The following is a 22430-nucleotide window of genomic DNA, read 5'->3' as shown; positions in this document are numbered from 1 at the left end:
TGACTGGCCCCAAAACGTGTTGTCTATATTAGATAGGAAAACAAAAAGGATGCTTCATGCTCACCAAATGATTTATAAAAGTCAGTGCATACCAAGGTTATATATTCCCCATTCCAAAGGAGGGATGGGCCTCCTTGAAACTTGATTACATGTATAGATCTGCAATTGTGGGACTCCACACATACCTGTGGAACTCACAAAACCCAAACATAGTGAAAGTTTTGAAACATGAGGAGAATAAATCTAAGATGACTTCCCTGCTTAATCTAGCAGAAGCATATCGGTGTCAAGCAGGAATGAAAATCAAACCAGAAGAAGATAAAAATCAGCCAGCAATTGAATGTGTCAGAAAACAAAAGAAAGAATATAAGGTGAAGGATCAGATGAGAAGGCAAGAAATTTGTAAAATGCATAAATATAGTTGCAAGTATAGAAAATGTCTGGAAGAACCTCATGTTGATCAGATGAAAGGTTAATATTGGTGGCCCAGAATAGTGGGCTACATACACGTTGGTTTACAAAGTCCATTGAACATGTGGGAGAAACAGACAAATGTAGGTTTTGAAAAAATGAATTGGAAACAGTTTCACACCTCATTGCCTGTTGTGACATACTAATGGCAGAAGGACTGTTTACTGAAAGGCATAATAATGTGGCAAGACTGTTGCACTGGGGACTGTGCAAACATTATGGTACTGAAGTGGCTGAAAAACACTAGAAACATGACCCACAAAGCATCATAGAAAATGAAGTCTACATCACATGGGATCACCTATTACCAACAGTTCAAAAGATAGATGCTAGGAAACCGGATATAGTGGTCCATGAAAAGAAGTCAAAAGTAGCATTGATCATTGAAATTGCTACACCCAGTGACTACAGTGTCTTGCATATAGAGAGACACAAAAGTCATAAAATATCAGGATTTACAGGCAGAAATGAGAGCAATGTGGAAGAAAGATACCCAGACAGTTCCAGTAGTAGTAGTAGAAACAACGGAGTGTTATCAAAAAGAATCTACAGTTGTATTTAGACATGTTACCAATATATGTAACCCCATACGGATTGCAGAAGGAGTTACTACTGAGCACATTGTAGGTGCTGTGAAGAGCACTTCTGCCTGACATCAAAGACTAAAACAATACTAATTTCATGAACTTTAATTGTACTTTGATTTAGGAATGGGGTCCGTTCCTGTCATGGTATTAGAAACCCAAAGGACTTGAAGAAAAAACGTGAGAAACCAAAGGCCATTGCCAACCTTTTGGCTGACAAGTTCAGCTCAAATTTCTCCCCCATTCCCCCTGATAGTCCAAAGGAAATGCTGCATACCACAATCTGCTCAACCATTACTAGAGAACATGTTATCACTGCACTTTCCAAGGCCAAAAATACTGCATCAATGGGTTCCAATAACATCCTGGGTTGTTTAATAAATAGTATGAAACATGACTTCTTTGGTCCACTTAAATCACTTTTTAGCTTGAGCATTCAGTCAGGTTTTTCTGACCAAGGAATGAAATAATGCTACAGTCATTCCCCTGCACAAAGGAGCTTCAATCACTGATCTGGGTAACTACAGGCCCATAAGCCTTACCAGACTCATATGTAAGGCCATGGAAAGAATCATAATGGACAAGATAAATGAAGGCATAGGTAACCTACAAATGCTGGATCCATCACAGTTCAGCTTTGTTAAATGTTCATGCCTATTAAATCTGGTGGACGTTTTTTGAGAGAGTCACTAAAGCAATGGATGAAGGTAAGAATGTGCATATAGCTTACCTCAACCTGGCCAAAGCTTTTGATACAATACCCCACTCAGGCTTTATAGACGGGTTCAGGCACCTAGGTGGCGCAACACCCCCCTGTGAGACAGCTGGATGTGGACACATGGCAGGTTGGCAGTTTAGCTGCAGTGACAAATGCCTGCAGACAATTCCCTGTGGGAATAGAGGAACCCCCTGAACCCTAACCACAGGTGGGAGACACAAACCCCCTTAGTGATGCACTTCTGCACCCCCCTAGAAGCCACCATGTGCAACTGTTAGTGGAATATGTGCCTGGCATAGGATGCCAAGTGAACAAAACTCAAATGCTGTTTAAACTGCAGGAAATAACATACAGGCTCCAAGAAGACAACGATACCAAATCTAATGCAGTATACCACAAACCACTTTACAAGACAATTTAATGAAGTGCTTTTCGTCACCTTATTAAGGTATAGGATGCCAAGTGGGCATGAAAGTGGTAGTGTGAAACCTGTGTGCTGTGGGCAAAGCCTTTATTAACACAATATGTAAAGAGATGTGTGCAGTGCTTGGTGCATACTAAACCCAGATATAATCACAACTTGTAGAAATGTGCCACAACAAGGAGAAAATCCTGCACATCACTGTAGTCACACTTATGTTGCAAGATGTGCTTTAGACGATGCTCCCTTACAACCATAGCCTTCCTATGTGGTGTCACAGGCATCCCCCCTCAAAAGAGTCTCCCGTCGGGTATCTGTCAGGTTCTGTTCCTGTTGCAGAACAGACAGAAGGTCAGATAGCTGCACAGTAGGACATCTCAGTAACACCTTCAGCTGACGATGCCATGCCTCCACCTGGTTATTAGTCCACGGGAAGTCCATGTCAGAGACATCACACACATTCCAAAACCTCAAAGGGTAGGATGATGGCAGTCATTGCTGTGCAGAGCAGCGGGATGCATACTTGCATGGTCGGCCTCGCACATAATGATGGTCCAGAAATATGCCAATAGGCTGTGCACAGTCTGGTAAAGTAGCCATGATGTCCAGAAATGCAGGGACAACATCTTACAGTGGTAAGAATGCCAACGCAATTAGCTTGTGGATGGCAATTGAGAAAGCAGTGTCTGTACCATAGAGGGCCACAAGGTGGTGATGCTGGATCTGGCGCCAAATGATCTGTGCAAAATGGAAAAGGCACCCCTTCAGAATACTATTAGGGAATGCCTTACGGCTGGCATGGATCGCTGCCTTCTCAAAATCAGTCATAATATTCTGTGGAGCCAAGGTGCATCCCTGTTCTGCAGCCATACCCTTCAGTATCTCCCACATATTGTTGTATGCAGAGTCTGACTTCCGTGTCATGAGACAGTACACCAGGGGGACAATCCTTGTTGAGGTGGGGGTGCCAATACATCCATGTAATGTTTACAGCTGGCGACACATATCAGCCTGTGTGGGGAAGGTGCCATCCCCAAGAATGATGTCAGATCTGCACAGATCACTCAGATTCTGTGACTTTGTAAGTAGAACCAAGGAATCAGTCCCATCCATATCAGACCTTCTACAGAGGATAAAGCTGCCACTATGGAGTGGATACTGGCTGGCATCAATATCCGCGAGTGTTACTGGAGGTGTGGTCATGGATGCTCGTGCCCTCTGGCATACCCTGGTTATGCTATGATGCAGGGTGGCATGACAAGGCATCTCTTGTAGTACATTGTCATCCACTGTACCTAGAACACTCTGCATTACCAGGCTTGGCAAGTCATTGCCAGTTACCACCCTCTGCCGCAGTTCTGCTCGCAGTGTAGCCACTTGGGCTATTGTTGCATCTGGGCCATGCTGGTGTAGCAGTGATTTCAACAGTTCTTCCCCCTCATCCTGATGAACAGTGATGGCGTGACCTCTGCAGGCCTTTACTCTCCGCTCGATACATGCCCAGTACCATTTAGGTGGTGCTTCATGCTCCAAATGGTAGAGGTATCCCTCCACTACCAGCATTGGTTTGCCCCATTGGCTGGGCACTGTGCTGTATCTGTTGCCAAGCTGACCGGGACTATACAGGTACATAGATTCCATCATGGTAATGCCACTTGTTGATGGCCTCTCAGTATCCATCATGGCCAATGTAGCTGGGAACAGGTTGTAGACATGACCCTGGTACAAGTCACTATCAGATGTTAGAATACTTGCTGTAGACCGCCTTGTGTTGTACTCTGTGAAGTAGCGCTGCCTGACACAGTGTCCCTGGGCAGCTGTCTGTACTCCACCTTGCTCTGACTACCTGTTCTGCTAGAGTTTCACTATGTGCAGTTCACACAGCCATGGGGCTGACAAGTGCTTGTAGTCTGGTAGGCATCTACACAGCTTGCTTGCAACACAATTTCTATGTGTACTGCACAGGTCCCCTTTAACTCCCAGCTGTTGCTGCCGGCCAATCAGGGTGTGGGGCCTAGTCTCAGTTTCAGTGACAGAGGTTACATAGGGAGGTTACTCTGTGTTGCACCCCTGTCTGCCTACATGGGCCTGCATACTTATGTACCCCAGCTGCAGCAACCAATGGATGGGTTTGGCGGCCCCTGCAATACACACATGCTGCTGTGGACTGGGTGGAGGGTTGCTACCCCTGCATGACAGTGTTCCCCTACTACAATGTTTATTCCCTGCTGTTGGGTTGGTAGTATGTGCTTGCCCGAGTTGGCATGTTCCCACCTGCCATTGCACTAGGGGGGCTCTGGCAGGACAGTTGCTGTCTGTTGCAGGCATGCCTCTCCATCACTATGGGTTGGGCATGTAATGGAGCCATTCACAACAGTGGTACTCACAGAGACACTGTGTCCATCATGCTGTGACATGCTTGGTTGGTGTTACACCAACAGGTCTTGCGGTAGCATGTGCTTTCTGAGGGGTATGAAGTTTGAAACTCATCTGTCTGTTCCACTACACTGCTGGACGTCCACATATGCGTGGTATTTGGGCTACACATTTTCTGCACAGCTCAGGGCTGTCTGTGCTGTTATATACTGTTAGGGTGTATTGGCAGGGATGCTTCTGGTGTACTTGCTGTCTGAAAATGCACCTGTATGTATGCTCTGCTGCAGCTGCAGCTACTGTGGGTTTTACTATTTGCTTCCCGGGAATGTTTACTGTGTGGGTTTGTGAGGACTTGTGGAGATCTACATGTATGCTGCTTTTCTTTTTGTGATAAATGTATTTTTGTGCTTTGTGTGGACATGTGGAGCACTTGAGGTATGCTACTTTTATTTCCATTCATTTGGTTTCATTTGTTCTTGGCTTTCCATGGCTGTTTTCACTGTTGGTTTGCAGCCCGCGTACCTGCTTTAGAGGTTGTCTCCATTTGTTTGTTTTCCCACCGACATGGGTTCCCACGACACATCTCCCTTTTGGCCGCACCGCTCTATGGTCTAGAGGTGCTGTGGCCTTCTAGTTTCAGCGTTGCAGCTCGCGGGCATTCGTCTCATGATCTACACACTGGAACCCTTTATAGACAAGTTCACTAATTTAGGTATAAACCCTTTCATTACCTGTTGGAGAGCCAAGTGGTTCACTGATAGGACACAGGAGGTCAAAACAGGTGAAGCCAACTCTACCAAGAGGCCAGTCACTAGCGTAGACCCCCAGGACTCGGTACTCGGTCCTCTCCTTTTTACCATCTATTTCTCTGCAATGGAAGCAAATGCTGAAGGTTTATGGCTGACTAAGCTTGCAGATGGTTGCAGGATGGAAGTTATCATCGATTCCCCTGCAGACACTAGCATTCTTCAAGAAGGACTATCTCTGATTAACAAATGGTGCCAAATCCATGGTTTTAAACTCAATTCTAAGAAATGTATAATTGCACCATTTGGGAAGTCAACCATCCCAGATAATTACCATGTTGATAATATGCCCCTAAGAGTCAACCTAGTGGTCAAGAATCTGGGTATGCACATAGACAGCAGCCTTACCTTCGACCACCACATGGCCATAGTGGTGAGGAAATCCTTTTATGTCAGATAACTTATAAGTAAGGGCATGGCATCTAGGTCCAAAGAGGTCATTATCCAAATGTATTCTGCCCTTACCAGACTAGTCATAGAGTACAATGCTCCCTTTGTTATGTACCTGACCAGGCATATGCACCGACTAGAGTGACCTCAGAGGTTCCTTACAAAAAGAATACAAGGTGTAACAAATCTGCCTTATGCAAAGCACCTTAAAGCCCTTTCCCTCTACTAAGTCTCCTATAGATTGCTGAGGGGTGATCTATGCCTGGCTTACAAGGCATCCACAAACCCCACATGTATGAATCTGCTACATATTTATAAGTCAAAGAGTACCAGAAATACAAGGTCTAGGGAGTGACTTGAATTTTGTCTGTAAAGTAAACATAACCTGCTAGAAAGAAAGATAAGTGTCCCAGAGACTGCCCTTCCCATGGAACAAGCTTCCCATCCATGTGAAGCTGAGGTTTTTGTATTAACCAGTTTAAGCACAACCTAGACCAGTGGATATAGGACAGGAAATTTACACTGGACCTGGTACCCATGTTCCTTATGGACAGATAGATATAGCTTATAAATTCCTGGCCATCAATTTCCTATTTGGATACAAGACATCATTATTCTTTTGGGAAAACTTGGCTCAGCCCAGGTCATTAGCTTAGTGACAATCTATGAATCTATAATTGTACATGATAAAGTTTAGCATAGTTTTCTAGTACTGTTGAGAAGTAGTGTGTGACAGTACCATTACAATGACTCTATATTCACTGTAGATTGCATTACTGTTATGCACAGAAAAAAAAGTAGATTTTTGTGTTTTTTTTTTGATCTTTGAGTTTTCAGAAACTCAATCATATGGTCTTGTATGTATAAATTTCGAGTTTCTGAAAACTCAGTCATCTGACATAGATCCTTATGTGTGTGTATATATATATATATATATATATATATATATATATATATATATATATATGTGTGTGTGTGTGTGTGTGTGTGTGTATAGATATATATATCTATATATATATATCTATATATATCTATATATATATATATATATATATATATATATATATATATATATACATCTAACTAGACAGTATATTTTTTCATATGGTTTACCATGAAAATTATGCATGAAGGTTTGGTGACCACAGGATGTAGAATTCCAGTTGGCTGAACCAATGTTGTCGAACCTTCAAGTGTGCGAGTTCCCAGTCAGTGAATGTACTGTGCATTTGCACATATGTGGTCGATATGATTAGCAGAGATCCCAGTACAGTGTGGATTGGGACCTTTACCCTTTTCCCCACTGTAGTGTGATCTCAGAGTTGGAATATATAATTTGCAGTGGTGTAGGGAGGTACAGCCCCCCACTGGTGAGGTGCAGGGGTGCTTGCCCCTCTGCAAAAATGTAAAGTTTAGTGTTGTGCAGTACATTTGTAATGCTGACAACCAGAACTGTAGTTCCTGTTCTGACAGGTGCAGGGTAAACGTTATGTCAAATAATGCCCAGTCGAATAATCGGCATGTGATTCAACATAGTGATTAGCTCAGTGTTCCATGCTTGATGTTGCTTTTTCTTTATATTGAATGGTTTTTGTTTGTTGGTCACAATTTTTATAGTACTTTTTGATTCTTGGTATCCAAAGAAAATCCATATTTTTGTATATCTACATTAGAAAATTAATTTGTCAAGCAGATTTTGTGAACTCATAAACATTTTTTGCTTAACTGTTTAATCTAGAAATTTAACCCCAGTCATGCATAATATCCATACTTTCTACCATCTGCAGTTGCTGAGTTAGTGTTATCTGGGAACTTTTAATAAGTAAAAGAAGACCTAAGACCTATAAAATGTTACACTAATAATGTAAACAATGAAAAACTTTAACTACTTACTCAGATGACGACCTGTCACAAAGTATTAACGATTACTATTGCTGCAGTCTGGTAAATTCTACAATGTCCTATTGTTTTACAATAAGGTGTTTTCCTCCAAATTTCTGTTGTTGAGTGCTCAGTATAGTTCACATAAGAATTCACTGTTAACAACAAAAAACCCCATCTAATCTGGGTTATCAGTTCAGACTGCTCAGCAGCTCACAAAAAGCTATGTGAACATGGAACTGTGATACGTGGTTCACATGGTCATTTGACCCAGGATTTGCCAAAATTAAATTGTGATTGAGCTGACCAAGATTTTTTTTTAAACTCCATTCAATCTGTCAGTACAGTTTAGGTGTACCAAACTGCTGATACTGCTGTCTTGCCATCATGCTATAGTATGCCATGCATCCATTAGTGTAGTAGCAAGTTTCGCTCTGTTTTCTTTCTAGAAATAATAGGATGGCTAGACTATTCCAGTGAATGAAAACTAATGCATTATACAATATCCTGTTCATTTTAGATAAGACTGAATGAAGTGGAGGCAGTCAATGCTTAAGATGAGATGCACACTTTGGGAGCTTCTCTGGCAGTACAATGCAGGGGGCGATGTCTGTGAGCTACTAATGAGCTTTATCCTCTAAGCCTATCTTTAATTCCCTTAGGCTCCAGTGGCCTACTGTGTCAGCCAAAGCAAGTTGTTTAACCAGACCAAAGTCTCTGAAAAGATACATGTGAGCTTAATGGTGTTCATTCTAAGAAAGAAAATAAGCCTATAAGCTAAAAAGGTAAACTTTGTATCATTTTCCAGCTCCATTAAATTAATCACTTGGTTTACCTTTTCACACACAGCACTCTCAATTTTATCAGGTAGATCAGGGAGTGGTCGGGGTTAAATATTCACGAGGGAGATAGGAGATACAGAGCCACATAAACAAGCTAGATAATGTTTCATGATTGTGTGAGGGAGACAAGAGGCAGATGGCAGAAAGGTACAGAACTGTATATAGCCTGAGCAACACACTTGGAAGCTCATAAATTATTTATCTAGCCAACATGTATAAAAATGTCAGCATTTTGTGTTTAGTAATTTGTGATAAGTGTCGTGCATCTGATATATCACAATGATGACTTCAAAGCACATAAAGACGACCTAATGATATATGACAGAAGGAATCAAAGGTCGTATACAAGCACTGCCATAAAAAATAAATAAGTAACAATAAAAATGGCTTGCCAAGAGCATGTAAAATGTTATTTTTAAAATTGAAATGGTTTCTTTATTGATCATTCATCTACTTTTTACACCATACTCAGGCCACAAAGGCATGGGTAAATACAAAGTATACAGACATGGACAGTTTTGAGACATATTTATAGTCATCACTTGGTCCATTGATCATGTCACTTTATCCATGATGGATAAAAAGCATAGCTAATGAATACAACAGCATGACTGGCAGACTTGTGAGTGTTTATTACTATTATGCAATGAAACTATTTATAGAAGGATGTCTTCACTTAGTTCCATTTCTTAGGTTCATAGGTACTTACTAGGCTAATGATAGCTGAGGATCTTCAAAAACCTAATAATGAATTCCCAGTAAGTTTCTAGCCCTAGTATTTTAGTACAATTAATCCAGAGCTCTTATATTATGATTATGAATAACCCAGGGGCAGACAGACATTTACATGTTACCCCTGTCCATAATGAGCAGAGGTGCTACTTTAGGTGTGAACTTGCTGTTTCCTATCCACTCATCCAGATTACACTTGAAAGACATACTTTCCTTTACATGGAGAGGAAGATGATTCCAGAGAAGTGGTATTCCCTGTGAGATATATCTATCTGTCTTGCATAGAAAAGGTGCAGAAGAGACTGAGATCTCTTGAGTGGATGTTTCTGCCACTATTGTATTTGAATGGAGTTAGCAGAGGCTATGTGAGGAAGACAGAGATCACCCCTCAGTAACTTGTAAGATACTCAAAACAGGGTTAGGGCTTTGAAATGATCAGTGCAACTTTTGCGATTTAGGCCCTTGATTTTCTTAGTGAGAAAGTGTTGTGGTCTCTTGAGTTTTATCATGTTTTTGGGCAAGTGCATTCCAAAGAGGGCATTGTACTCAATAATCAGTCTAATGATTGCAGAATACAGTGGAATAATCACATGTCTGAACCTGGATGCCATACCCATACTAAAAAGCTACACAAAGAAAACGAACTTTATTACTATAGTGGATATGTGGTGATAGAATGGTAGCTCATTGTTTACATGGGTTTCCAAGTCCCTCACTACAGGATCAATTTTCAGAAGTGTGTTGTCAATAGTATAGTTGAAGGGAATGTCATGTACGCTTTAACACACAATTACACACTTTTTGACACTCGTTTTTAGGATGTGGCTTTGACACCAGCAATTTGTTTGGGAAAGGCCTTCTTGAAGGATCTTGGTATATTCTGGTGAGTTTATGATGACACCAAGTTTACTGTCATTTGTGGACTTGATCAGATGAAAGCCCTTAACAGTAGGTTTGACCTCTGAGAAGTAGATGCCAAAGAGGAGTGGCCCAAGGACCGAACTCTGAGACACACCACTAGTGATAGGTCTTTTGGAAGAGGTAGATCAACCCTAATGTCCTGGGTTATGTTTTTAAGTCAGTTTGCTATCCAGTGAGTGACATAGGGATTTACATTTAGCTGGATGAGTTTCTTAACTATACCTGAGTGGAGAATGGTGTTGAATGCCTTTGGAGGTCAAGATATGTATTGTGTGTACTTTTCCCTCATTCGTATCTTTGGTAACCTTTTCAAAGAAGTCAGCTGGATTAGAAAGACAGGATCTTCCCTTGATATAACCAAAATGATTTGAAAGTTTGTAGGTTGCCTATGTCTTTATTTATTAATTCCATAATGACCCTTTCCATAGCCTTACAGATGAGGCTAATCCAGCTTATAAATCTATAGTTGTCTGGGTCAGTTGATGCCCCACATTTGTGCTGGGAAGATGAATGTTACAGTCCTCCCCTCATCTGATACAAGACCTGACTGAAAGTGGATATTGAAGAGCGACAGGTCATGTTTCAGACTAACTAGTAGGCCCAATAGAATCAGTGCTCTTGGCGTTGGAAACCACTTTTTTTCCTGGGAGAGTTAAGGGTGTGTGATCTGGGAGTGCGTGGTGGGAGAGGGGTGTGTAGTTAAAGCTAAATTTAGCTGCTAGTAGATTTGGCTATGTCCATAGGATTGGAGTATGCATTATCATTCATTGTTAGCTCTGCATAGTTTTCAGCATTGTTATAGAGATTTCTAACAAAGTCGAAGAAGACTGTGATTATCTCTTGTCTGTGTGACTATTTTTACCTCATATCTAACTTTTCATCAGAGACTAAAATTCTCTTCAGCTATTTACATGAGCATAGAATTTGACTGTGAATGATTTCTCATTCCTGGAGGGGTTATCAGGTTGGAAGGGAATATGGAATTTCACCAGGTCATAACTCAGTTTTGTAAAATTAGCTTCAGCATTATCTTTGAATACAGACTTATTATGGTGAATATGATGATTTATGGTCAACACAGAACACCTTGCTGACAGCAGAATATCTTTTATATCCACTGCACATGTTGTAATGCAGATGCACTTAAGTGCTGACTCTTTATTTGTTACAATAGCTAAATATCTACATTAAAACAAGAAAAGAAAACCTTTCTTGAAATTTGAGGACGGGGATGTAGTATGCCATGCATCCATTACTGCAGCAGCAAGTTTAGTTATGTCTTCTGTCTGGATACACAGTTCTAAATGCATTGTTAATTGTACTTTATCACTGTTTAAACTAGTAGTTAACCAATAAGACAGACATACTCAATGGCTATTTTTAGAGGTGATGCATAGTGGTCAATAATCTTGCAGAGACTTTCCGGAGGTAAGAGGAGACCAGAGTGCCCAGAGAAAGTCCACATAAATATGAGAAGTAACATCACAGTCGGTGGGTAAGAAGAAGATACTTTAAGCACTGAGCAGCAGTGCTGCTGTAAGCAGTGCAGATGTGTACTTCTTGACTTCCATCCACTTGAGCATGCCATTAGAATAAAGTCTGAGTAACTTGTCCATCACCTTCAAGTGGATAAAACATCGAGTGGAATTCATGGACCTTACATACTATGCACAACTGCACAAGTGATTTGCACAATGTGCAAGGAGCTTGTGATTCACAAAGTCTTAGCTGCTTAGTAACATATTGATGCTCTGGACAGCAGCAAGGTGTTTCAGCACCACATGTAAATTTAACAGTCTTTGGACAAGCCCTGTGCAAATTAGGGCACTGTATACCTCAATGCACTGCTCTGGATGCAGTCTTTATAGTATAACTATCCATAGATATTTACACTATGTAAGATTAATGCAGGACAGTTCAAAAAATGTATCGAGTGTATCTGTTACCAGTTACATCTATACATTCTAATGAAAGAATAAGAACAGGACAAAGCTACTATGCTTCTCTCTGCTCAGACTGCTGATCTAAGTGAGTAGACTTTTTAACAAGGAGCAAATTTTATTGCTAAAGAAACAAATATATCAATTGCAATTGATGCAAATTGTGCAGTCTTTATTTTGAATGAATGTTGGCACAGTCCTAAAAGTATCTCGGTAAGTAAACTTGTACAAATAAGTGTGCATATGTATATATATATATATATATATATATATATATATATATATATATATATATATATATGTATATACACACACACACACATATATATATAGGTGTGTGTGTGTGTGTATAGAAATATAGATATTCACATGGTAGTAGGTCTGCACATTTATGTGTGTGTATGTGTGTGTGTATGTATACGTGTGTGTGTGTGTGTGTGTGTGTGTGTGTGTGTGTGTGTGTGTGTGTGTGTGTGTGTGTGTGTGTGTGTGTGTATATACGTGTAGTATTTCCTATCCTATCTAAAGTGCAATAAACTATTGAAAATAACACACCATGTTGTCTATTTTTTCCAGCACAAGATGCAAGATGAGCATAGTTCATGGAAGGACTATCACTGTAAACAACTTCTGGCCATAGAAAAAAGTTAAAAACTCATTCAAACAGTGTAAGCAGATCACTTTTTGTACTGTTGTTTGAAGACTCTAATGACATCAGTCATGAAAATGTGAAAACTGCATTTTACTATAAGGAGCTGAGTCAAATGAAGTTCTATATTCAGCAGGTTGCATGAGTCATGACTAATTTCCAAATGAAAGTTACTGATGCCAGTTTCATTCAGTCGTTTTGGTATGATTTGTCATTCTCCAGTGCAAATATTCCATTGCAAAATGACAGCACTGGAGTGGGAAGGAAGGAATGAGAGATTCCATGTTTCATGCTCTTTTGTAAGATATGGGTTGCAAGTGATCTTTTCTTTTCCACAAGAAGGAAATAGGCCACCCTTGCTGAATTCAACACCTTCAAATTGCTGCAGTTTTTGTAACTAAAATAAATATGAAACAATGGGTGACACTGCCTTCATCTGCAAGATACCATTATGAAGGTACATTTCAGCAACCGTGTTAGTATTGTAATAACCTAGTGGCACAGAGGGATGAAGCACTGAATATTGCTGAAATAATTCAAGTTTAAATAGAGGGCAGGCATTTGATGGAGCTAGCAGAGAGGATGGGTATGCGTGTTCTGGGGAGGAACTGTGCTGGCATAGGTGGATCAAGTCCTGATGGAGTCCTCAGCTCCTCACTCCTCATGGCTTTATGTAGCCTCAAAGATCAAGTCAGAAAAGAGGGGGTAGGAACTAGGAAAAAGCCCTTGCGTGCACAATAGTGTATATGACACTGCTGCATCAAGCTCTGCTCCACTTTCCAAATCAATGGCTCCATGTCTCCTTCCCACTCCAGTTGTGAAGACCTCTGCAGGTGATGATACCAGCTGGTCACCTATGATACCTGTGATACCTGTAATACCCAGTGCTTTACCAATTTTGCCAAAACTGGGGTACAGAAGATAAGAGCAGTGGGAATTAAGCTGAGCAACTGATAGACAATTGGATGGGGATGTACAAAGGAGCACAAAAAGCAGTATTTTTATGAGCATGTAAGTATTGTAATGCCTCCTTTACAGTGTGAATCTGCAGTTCTGCAATTGGGATGGCACCACTCAGGATTATAAAATAGGTTCATAGGTTCATAGGAGGTTGCTAGGCTAGCAGCCCTCGAGGCTCTTACAAGCCTAGACATGTTAAACCCAAGTTGCCCCATTTGTCCTTATTAAGTGAACATATTTTGCAGAGCTAGTCTATGGTCAACACCGACTCCCCCTGCTCATGAGGGACATGGGTACCACCCCCAGGGGTGAATATGTGGTCTCCTATCCATTTGTCCAGGTTGCATTTGAATAGGGTCAGTGAGAAGCTCTGCTTCACGTGAACTGGAACATTGTTTCAAAATAGTGGCAGTCTCTGGGAGACATATTTGTCTCTCCAGCATGTTATGTTAATGTCACAGGCTAGATTAAGATCCCTAAAGTGAATGACTCTTGCACTGTTAGATTTGTGTATGTGAAGCATATCCATCATGGCAGTGTCAGAGACTGCCCTTTAGACCAGGCACAAGACTCTTCTCAGTAGCCTGTATGATACAGAGCATAATGACAGGGCTTTTAGTCTATCCATGTACATCATGATTTGGTGGCCCTGTATTTTCTTGGTGAGGAACCGCTGTGGTCTCTCCAGCTGATGCAGGTGTCTGTTGAGGTACATGCAAAATGGAGCATTGTACTCTATTTGTGATCTGATGAGGGTTGCGTCCAGTAGGGCTATAACATCAGACCTGCAGGCAATGCCCTAATTTATGAGGTGTGCAAAGTAGAATGCTTTCCTTACCACAGTGGAAACATGGCAGGCAACGTTCAGACAGGTCTTGCACCACTGGGTTTGAGCTTAAGGGGATTTTGTCAATACTGTAGTTAGCAGGGAATTGTACTTTGCCAAAGGGAATAACAATACACTTTTTTGCATTTAATTTTAGACCATGGCTTTGGCACCAATAACTTGTCTGTGCTCACCCTTTCTGTAGCATGTTAACATCATTGGGGGACTCAGTGATTGCACCCAATTTGCAATCATCAGTGAACTTGGTAAGCCAAAGTACATCTAATTTAGTCTGGACTTCCGAGAAGTATATTCTGAACAGTAAAGGACCCAGCACAGAACCTTGTGGTATGCCACTGGTGACAGGTCTACTGGTAGTGGTGGAGTCACTAACCTTTACAGTATGTGTTCTCTCAGTGAGCCAATTGGCTACCCATCTAGTGACACAAGGGTTAATCCCCAATTTGTTTTTTAAATTTCTCCAAATATTTTGGGTTTCTAATACCATGATGGGAATGGACCCCATTCCTAAGTCAAAGTACAATTAAAGTTAATTAAATTAACATAGTTTCAATATTTGATGTCAGCCAAATGTGCTTTTTGCAGCACGCGCAATGTGCCCAGTAATGACTCCTTCTGCAATTCATATGGGGTTACATGTATTGGTAACATATCTAAATATGATTGTAGATTCTTTTTTATAAGACCCATTGCTCCTACTAATATTGGAACTGTCTGGGTATCTTTCTTTCACATTGCTCTCGTCTCTGCCTGCAAATCTTGATATTTTATGGCTTTCTGTCTCTCTGTACGCAAGACACTGTAGTCATTGGGTGTAGCGATTTATGAGCAATGCTACTTTTGCCTTCTTTTCATGGACCACTATATCTAGTTTTCTCACATCTGTCTTTTGAACTGCTGGTAATGGGTGATCCCATGTGATGTAGACTTCATCATTTTCTATGATGCTTTGTGCCTCGTTTCCAGTGTTTTTCAGCCATTTAAGTACCATAATGTTTGCACAATCCCCAGTGCAACAGTCTTGCCACATTATTATGCCTTTCAGTATGTAATCCTTCTGCCATTAATATATCACAGCCAGCGACAAGGTGTGAAACTGTTTCCAGTTCTGTTTTACTAAACCTACATTTGTATGTTTCTCCCACATGTTCAATGGACTTTGTAAACCAATGTGTACATAGCCCACTATCTTGGGCCACCAGTATTAACCTTTCATCTTTTGGTTTGAATTTACCTCTCCTTAACCATTCCTGCATTTGATCCTGATCTACTTGTGGTTCTTCCAGAAGTTTTCTATACTTGCAACTATATTTATGCATTTTCCATATTTCTTGCCTTCTTATCTGATCCTTTACCTTATATTCTTTCTTTTGTTTTTTTGGCACATTCAGTTGCTGTTCTGAATTCTATCTACTTCTGGTTTGATCCCCAACTGAGAGGGTTTTTCAATAATACCTGAGTGAAGGATTGTGTCAAAATCCTTGGCCTAGTCAAGATAGGCAGTATGTACTGTCTTACCCTTCATCCAGGGTTTTGTTGACTTTCTTGAAGAAATCTACTAGGTTTAATAAGCATGAGCTATGCTTAACAAAGCCAAATTGTGTTGGATCTAGAGCTTAAAGGTCATACAAGTCCTTGTTGATAAGGTCCATGACGATTCTTTCCATGGCCTTACAGATGAGACTGGTTAGACATGGGCCTATAGTTCCCAGGGTCTGTTGATGGTCCTTTTTTAATTTTTCCAAATCCCTTGGGTTTCTAATACCATGACGGAAATGGACCCCATTCCTAAGTCAAAATACAATTAAAGTTCATGAAATTAGCATTGTTTCACTCTTTGATTTCAGACAAAAGTGCTCTTCACAGCACCCGCAATGTGCCCAGTAATGATTCCTTCTGCAGTTTGTATGGAGTTGCATGGCTAGGTAGCATATCTAAATAAGTTTTTAGAATCTTTTTTTTATAAGACCCATTGCTCCTATTACTATTGGAGCTATTTGGGCATCTTTCTTCCACATTGCTCTCATTTCTGCTTGCAGATCCTTATATTTTATAACTTAGTGTATGTCTGTGTGCAGGACACTGTAATAACTGGGTGTGGCAAATTCAATGATCAATGCTACTTTTGTCTTCTTTTGCTGGACCACTATATCCAGTTTTCTAGCATCTGTCTTTTGAATTGTTGGTAATGGATGATCCTATGAGATGTAGACTTCATCATTTTCTGTGATGCTTTGTGGCTCATGTTTCCAGTGCTTTTTAACCATTTCAAAACCACAATCCCCAGTGCAACAGTCTCATCACAGTATTGTGCCTTTCAGTATACAGTCTTTTTGCCATTAGCATGTCACAACCAGCAATGAGATGTGTGACTGTTTCCAGCTCAGTTTTACAAAACCTACATTTGTCTGTTCTACCACATGCTCAATGGATTTTGTAAACCATCATTTATGTAGCCCACTATCTTGAGCCACAAATATTAACCTTTCCTCTCTTGGTTTGAATTAACCTCTCCTTAACCATTCCTGTGTTCATTCTTGATCAGCATAAGGTTCTTCCAGAAGTTTTCTATACTTGTAACTATAGTTATATGTTTTCCAGATTTCTTGACTTACAATCTGGTCCTTCACCTTCTATTGTTTGTTTTGTTTTTTGGCACACTCAGTTGCTGCTTGATTTGTATCTACTTCTGATTTGATTTCCATTCCTGCTTGACAGTGATATGCTTCTGCTAGGTTAAGCAAAGAAGTCATCTTAGATTTATTCTCCTCATGTTTCAAATCTTTCACTATGTTTGGGTCTTGTGAGGTCAGCAGATATGTGTGAAGTCCCACAATTGCAGATCTGTACATGTAATCAATTTCAAGGAGGCCCATCCCTCCTTCGGAATGGGGAATATATAATCTTGGTATGCAATGATTTTTATAGATGATTTGGTGAGCATGAAGCATCCCTCTTGTTTTAATATCTAATTTATCCAACACAGTTTGGGGCCAATTAATCATGCCAAAACTGTAAGTTAGGACAGAAAGAGCAAATTGATTTATAGCTTGGATTTTGTTCCTAGACGTCAGTACTGTTTTCAAGATTAATTTAGATCTTCTGACGTATTCTTTACTAAGTTTTATTTGCATTTGTTCCTGTTTTATTGCTGATCCTTCATCAGTTCCCAAGTATCTATACACTCCCTCTTGCTCAAATTCTTATCACATTCTTGTCCCAAACTGATGTTTTCCTGGTGCTACAGTTTTCCTGCATTAAATAATGCTTTTACACATTTATCAAGACCAAGTTACATTCTAATATCATCTGAAAAACTTTGTTCCTCATCTGATGAGCTATAGTTTTAAATCACTGACAAATAGAAGATGAGGTCTTTAGACTTTGTTGTTTTCTAGGAGCCTAGGAGCCAAATTGTAGCCATGTCCTAAACTGTTAAGTAGACAGCTTAATGGGCTAAGGGCAAGGCAAAATAGCAGCGGTGACAGAGAGTCACCCTGGAATATCCCCTTTTGAATTTTTATCCCTGGGATTGTAATTTGTCCTTTTTCTTGGCTTAGTTGCAAAGTGGTCTGCCATTGTTTCATGGTCACTGTAATGTATTCGATCAGTGTAGGGTGTATCTTATACATTTTTAAGCACTCTTTTATCTATGAATGTGGGATACTATCAAATGCTTTTTTATAGTCAATCCATGCCATACTTAGATTCCTTCCATTTTTACAGTTCTTCACTATGACTTTATTTAACAACAAATGATCCTTTGTTCCATATGACTTTCTTTTATTGCCCTTTTGCTCTTCTGCCATAATTGAGTTTTCTTCTAAATGACTATAAACTCTGTCAGCATCAATTTCCATGTATAGTTTATACATCATCAGAATGCAAATTAATGGTCTATAATTTTTGAGGTAGATTGCTGGTTCACTCTTAAATAGGAGCATTGTTTTCCTGTTGTTAGCCATATTGGTGTCTGTTCAGGTGTGCATATTAATAGTTCTTACTCATGGCTAGGTCTTCATGCAAAGATGTTAATACTTTTAAACAAAAGTTAAGCACTGCATCTGGGCCTGTGGTTTTACAATTAGAGGCTGTTACTTCATCCTATTTCATATCCTGTACCTTTAAACTACTTATTCTTTCTTTTGCTACTTTTATCCATTTAGCATTTTTGTTTGTGTTCCACAGGATCTTCATATATAATTCTCCGAAATGCATCTATTTCCGAAATGCATCTATTTCTTCTTTTTTCTGCAGTCTTTCAATTCCTTTTACATCGTTTCCCAGTTCTCTATGAAACTTTTTTGGGTCATCACTAAATTACTTATTTTGTACTTTTACTTTATATTTATCTGTATGTCTTCTAAGTTTTTTACACCTGTACTGAAATTGTTAATTTATTTGCAATAGTGCATGATAGATCCTGGTCTGTTCTAATATTTTGCATTGTTTTTACCACATCTATCTTAGTATTTTTGTTGATCTATTCCCTCTTCTATCCTCCTCTAACAGTGACACTTCTTGTCTTAATTGCTTTATATTTTTCTCTATTCGATATTTCCATGATGGTATTTGATTTCTCCCCTTCCTTTTCCTCACTACCCTGAGCTCTTGTGGTAGAACTTTATCAGTTATTAATTTAGCTGCATAGTAACATATCCTGTTCACTACTGTTATATCGCATGGATCTCTATAGACAGTCCCAATTACTGTTCATTTGTTTTATCAGTCTTCTGACTGGGGGATTTATTGACCTTCTGTAGTCTATTTCTTTCCTTGATCTTAATATGTCTATCTGTTTCTATTAAGTCAAGAAACTCTTCTCTTAGCTCATTTTCTTCCAAGCTGAGGGCACATTTTTCATTTCCCGTGGACATTCTATAGAAAGTTCTATAGCATTTTCCTGTGGCACCTTCTCTTCAATTTCATCCTGTACCATCTGTTGCTCTATCATATGGGAACTCACTGGCCTATCACTCCTCAACAATAGCTGCATCAGAGTTTCCACAGCTTCCTGTTCCTTCCCTTGCTGTCTAGCTTCAACTGAACATTTATACCGGTTTCCTGTGGAAGGCTCCAAAATATCTTGATATGGCACCTGACCAATTGCTTTCTGTTCCACTGGTTTCCCCTTAATTTGGATATCCATTGTTATATCCTGTTGTGGTGCTTTCTGCATTAGATTTTTTACACTGAATCTTTCACTTCACAGGTACTCCATAACCTCAATTTCTATTTATTTAACTTCTCCTTTACTAATATCCTTTTCTACTTTTCCTCTTTGTCTTATTGTTTGTATTGTAAAGTTTTCCATATCCCTATTCCTTTGTCTGTATTTCTCTTCAAATATCTTTGGTGCTGCTCTTTTTGTATTCATTAGTTTTGCTTTCTCCTTTGCATAAATATTCCACCATATTAAATCTAAAAGCACAGCACAGCACTGAAGGAATACAACTTTTAATGACCAAGTTTAGTGCTTTCTTCCCACTTCGTAGGGACTTCCTCAGAACAACATTATCACCCCCACCCAGCCTTTAAATAATACATCAATTAATCAATCAATCACACAATTAATTGCTCTACAAATTATACATTGAATTCAATTAATAAAACATTAAAACCAACTTTATACAGTTATTAAAAAAATAGATATATGTAACATACACAAGTAAATATATTTAAATATAACAACTTCACCCTAAAATATTTTTCAGTTTTAAAACAAATGAAATGGCTGTAGTCTCATTGATACCTGAATATTCAGTTGCATTTAAACACAGCTGCCATTTTAACTCACTTAAATCCATATGTATATCCATGTTTTTCCCTTGAGAATCTTTAATAATTTGTTGAATTACTAAAAACTTAAATATATGATCAATATATTTTTAACATGCCTACTTAATGCATTAGTCATCCTACCATGTCTAATATCCAGCAAATGTTCTGCAATTCTGTTCTTAAAGTACCTACTAGTTTTCGCTATATAAAATATGGGGCATTTTGGCACTTCGCTATGTACACCACATTTAAACTACAACAATTATAATGGCCATTAATAAATATAGGTTTCCCATTTAGCTTTTAACAATCACCTGTTTCTAAAATGTAGGGACAAAATGTACACATCCTACACTTGAAGTTCCCTTTTGCTGTATTATTATAACTATTGCTTTCCTTAGCACTAGTTTCTAAGATATTCTTGAAAGATCTATCCTTTCTGTATACTAGTTTAGGTAGATTACCCACCCTTTGCCCTACATTTGAATCATATTTTAAAATTTCCCAATTATTCTTAATAATTTCTGTTACTTCATTGACATCCAAATTAAATGTAGTAATAAAGCGAAATCTATAATCATCATTTGATCTAGCCTCTCCAGTGTTGTGAGATGTTTCACTAGTTCCATGTCCACCTGACAAAATTGGTTTGTATATGCTCTCCATACGCTTATGTTTAACTTCTTCACTAATTTAATTCAATAATTCCTGTGGATACCCTCTCATGCGGAAGAGCTGCATAATAAAATGTACCTCATTTGCAAATTCAGTATCGGAAGTCACCATCCTGGCAGCCCGGACCATCAGCCCCTTTACTATCGATTTTTTTTAATGGGACGGGTGCCAGCTATCATATTCCAAATATGAATTTGAAAAGGTGGTCTTCCCGTAGATGGCTGACATCAACTTTTCCTCTTCTACCTTTAATGTAAAATCTACATTGAAATAAGAAATCTGTGCCCTACTAAAAGTATATGTGAACTTTAAAAAATCCACTGATTTATTAATATACTCAACAAATTTTTGAGTTCAAACTCAGTTCCCTTCCATATAACAAAAAGGTCATCCAGGAACTTGGTGTAATAATTAATATTAGAATAATAAACCCCTTGCATAATAAACTCCTGTTCCCAATGGGACATGACATAATTAGCAAAAATGGGGGCACAAACTGCATTGCAACTCCTGTTAGTTGCTTGCAATATTGTCCTTCAAAATAAATGTAATTGTTTTTTAGCACAACTTCCATTAGGGCTACATATTTATTTATTTGATCTTGGTCATACAAGCCAGTTTTTATTAGCTGGATTTCAAGCCATTCCAAACCCTCCTCTTGGGGTATAACAGATAACAGGTTACAGACATCTATGGTAACCATTATAATGTCTTCATCTACTACCATCTTGTCTAACCTTTCCAAAAATTGTCACAAGTCTCTAGTTATATAGGGAAATGCCATTAATCATTTTTGTAAATTAATATCCAAAAATTTACTATTAAAGCATGTTTTTGATCATTTCCATCTACTGTTGGTCTAAACTTTGGGTCATTTAGTCATTTATGGATCTTGGGTATCCCAAATATATTAGATACCATGGGGTGTTGGGTCATCATATACCTAAACTCATCTTCACTTATTTGTCCCTGATATAACATATCTTCCAGAAATAAATCTATTTTTTTATAAGATATGTGAATCTCATTCAATGATACTTCAACACAGGTGCCATCCATTAGTAGGACATACATTCCATTTAGGTAATCCCCTTTGTCCATAATGACCACTCCACTACCCTTATCTGGCTTCATTGTTCAAATACTTGTGTCCCTGGCAAAATCCATTAACAGTTCTTCCTCTACTTCAGTTAAATTGTTACCATATTTTTTGTCCCTTTTTTGTATACCTGCCTTATATCCTTTTCACAAGCTTTCTCATACACTCTTATTAAATTATTCAGAGGGGGATTAAACACACAAGGTTTTCTGAGGCTATACCTCTGTGTTTCTGATACATGGTCATTACCATTAAACCAAACTTTTAAATTCGGTTTGCGTGTAAAACATTTAAGATCTATAAGGGTATCAGCTACCTTCCCCCTCCTGTTAGGAAC

The sequence above is a fragment of the Protopterus annectens genome, chromosome 1.part1 (genome assembly GCF_019279795.1).
Source record: "Protopterus annectens isolate FY-2018-M chromosome 1.part1, PAN1.0, whole genome shotgun sequence".
In the NCBI taxonomy this organism is placed as follows: domain Eukaryota; kingdom Metazoa; phylum Chordata; order Ceratodontiformes; family Protopteridae; genus Protopterus; species Protopterus annectens.
This window is presented reverse-complemented; position numbering follows the sequence as displayed.